Source organism: Colobus angolensis, unplaced genomic scaffold (genome assembly GCF_000951035.1).
Source record: "Colobus angolensis palliatus isolate OR3802 unplaced genomic scaffold, Cang.pa_1.0 Scaffold6, whole genome shotgun sequence".
Taxonomy (NCBI): Eukaryota; Metazoa; Chordata; class Mammalia; order Primates; family Cercopithecidae; genus Colobus; species Colobus angolensis.
The window spans coordinates 20,431,268-20,434,258 of NW_012119598.1; positions in this window are offsets into that span (position 1 = coordinate 20,431,268).

The window sequence follows — 2,991 nt, forward strand, 5'->3', positions numbered from 1 at the left end:
GTGCCTGCATATCGTGCAGAACCATGTGTGAACCAGGCACTAGTCTTCTCTTTCTCTGTCAACTGATTATAGGGAACTCCCTCATGAGGCCATAGGTGCAGGCTTGGGGAGAGAAAGCAGGGTGGCAAGAGTGGAGACCATGGGCATTTGAGTCACTTCCTCATGTAATTTACTTGTCCTTTCAGTACTTGCACTAGCCCAATAGCATATGTACCACTTTCATTTGATGATGGAATGCTGCTGTGCATGACCCACTTCATGGCTAGATCAGTCAGAAAGCAACCAGTTCATGATAGGCAGTTCAGGTCACAAGGTGACTTGATGATCCATAGTCAAATGTTCAGTTTCCACCAAAGTCCAGTAGCAGTCCAAGAGCTGTCTCTCAAAAAGAGAGTAGTTATTTGCAGAAGATGGCAGGGCCTTACTCCAAATTCCCTTAGGCCTCCACTGTGATTCATCAATGGGAGTCTGCCAAAGGCTCCAAATAGCATTGCTATCTACCACTGACACCTCAGGCACCAGTGGATCTGCTGGGTCATATGGCCCAGGTGGCAGGGCAACTTGCGCAGCAGCCTGGACCTGTTGCAGAGCCTTATCCTATTCTGGACCCCACTCAAAACTGGCAGCCTTTCAGGTCACTCAATAAATGGGCCAGAGTAACACACCCAAATGAGGAATGTGCTGCCTCCAAAATCTAAATAGGCCCACTAAGCACTGTGCCTCTTTCATGGTTGTAGGAGGGGCCAAATGAAGCAACTTCACCTTAGAAGGAATAGCTCAGCGGGCCGCCACCACTGGACCCCTAGAAATTTTACTGAGTTAGAAGGTCACTGAATTTTAGTCAGATTTACTTACCATCCTCTGGCACGCAAATGTCTCACCAATAAGTCCAGTGTATTTGCTACTTCTTGCTCACTGGATCCAATCAGCATAGTGTCATCAATGTAATGGACCAATGTGATATCTTGCAGAAGCAAAAAGCTATCAAGGTCTCTCCAAATAAGATTATGACCAAAGCTGTAGAGTTGATACATGCCTGAGGGAGAACAGTAAAGGTATATTGCTGACCTTGCCAGCTAAAGGCAAATTGCTTCTGGTGGGTCTTATGGACAGGAATGGAGAAAAGGCATTTGCCAAGTCAATGACTGGTACTAGGAGATGTGTTAATTTGTTCGAGCAATGAAACCACACCTGGTACAGCAGCTGCAGTTGGAGTCACCACTTGGTTAAGCTTATGATAATCCACTGTCATTCTCCAAGATCCATCTGTCTTCTGCACAGGCCAAATGGGAGAGTTGAGTGGAGATGTGGTGGGAATCACCACCCCTGTATCCTTCAAGTCCTTGATGGGTGCTCTAATCGCCACAATACCTCCAGAGATGTGATATGGTGTTTGATTTACTATTTTTATAGGTAGAGTTGGCTCTAATAGCTTCCATTTGGCCTTTCCCACCATAGTATCCCTCACCCTACCAGTCAGGGAGCCAGTGTGGGGGCTCTGCCAGCTGCTAAGTATGCCTATGCCAATTGTGCATTCTGGCACTAGGGAAATGACCACAGGATGAGTCTGGCAACCCACTGGACCCACTGTAAGTTGGACCTGAACTAAAACTCCATTAATTACCTGACCTCCACAAGCCCCTACTTTAACAGAGGATCACAATGACATTTTGGGTCCCCTGGAATCAACATCAGCTTAGACCCAGTGTCCAGTAGTCCCTGAAATATCTGATCATTTCCCTTTCCCCAATGCACAGTTACTATGGTAAAAGGCCAGGGTCTCCTTGGGAAAGGATGGGAGATTCACCACATAAATTATCAGTAACGTAGTGGGGTCCTTCCTCAAGGGCACCTAGCCTCTCCTTCATTCAAGGGGTTCTGGGTCTGTAAACTGGCTCAAGTCTGGACATCAATTGAGGGATTGTGGTTCTCTCTTTTTATAATTCAAATTAGTCTTTTGTCAGTTTGATCTAGAAGTTTTCTGATTGTATAAATTAAGTAAGAATGCAGTAGACTTCCTATCAATTTCACTTCTAGGAACACTGTGGTTAACTATCAGATGCTAGAGCTCTACAAGAGTCAGACTATTCTGATTGACGCTTTGCCTCTGCTCTCCATTATGGTAGCTACGTCCACCTTGTCTTTGATGGTTCAGTGCCACCACTTGGCCCCTGCCATCTTGGGATCCAATTATTCCCATTATATTTAAATTCTGTAGTTGAGTGACTGTTGTTCCCACAATAGATCTGACGCACAGAGAAGAGCGATTACAGGGCTCTTCAAAAATGCAGGTACTGCCCCCTCGCAAATCTGTTTCATAAGTAATTGGTCAAGGGTATATCTTCTGGACCCTCCCCACTGGGATGAGTAGGTCTAAAGTGACTAATCCACTCTAGCCTTCCAATCTCCCTAAGCCTTTTGATCCCTTCCTCTCCATTAAACCAAGTGAGATCAGGCATTTACAGCTTGCTCACAGTGGGCCATCTTTTAATCCATATTTCAGCTAACCAAGCAAATAAACTATTTGAACCTTTTTTTAACTCCCTGAGCTGCAACATTAAAAACAGAGTCCCTACGCAGTGGACCCAAATCAATAAATTCAACCTGATCCAACTCTGTGTTCCTTCCACCATTATCCCACACCCTTAATATCCATTCCTGTGCCTGTTCTCCATACTTCTGTTTATATAAATTAGAGAACTCAAACAGTTCTTTTTGAATGTAGCACATCTCCTCATGGGTCACACTTTCAACCTCACCTCTTGAGGCCCACCAGGACTTTAGTCTAGTTATAGGTCTAGAAGCAAACAGGGGTATTAGGAGTGGCTGCTGAGCAGCATCAACATTATTTTGCCTGGAAACTACCTCAGGGAGGCCATCACTGTTGCCTTAGGCAGCACAAAGTTTATCCCCTCAGACAAAGGTGGAAAGGCTGATGGCAGCATGGGTTGGGGAGGGGATGTTGTCGCTACTGGAGATGGGGAAGCTATT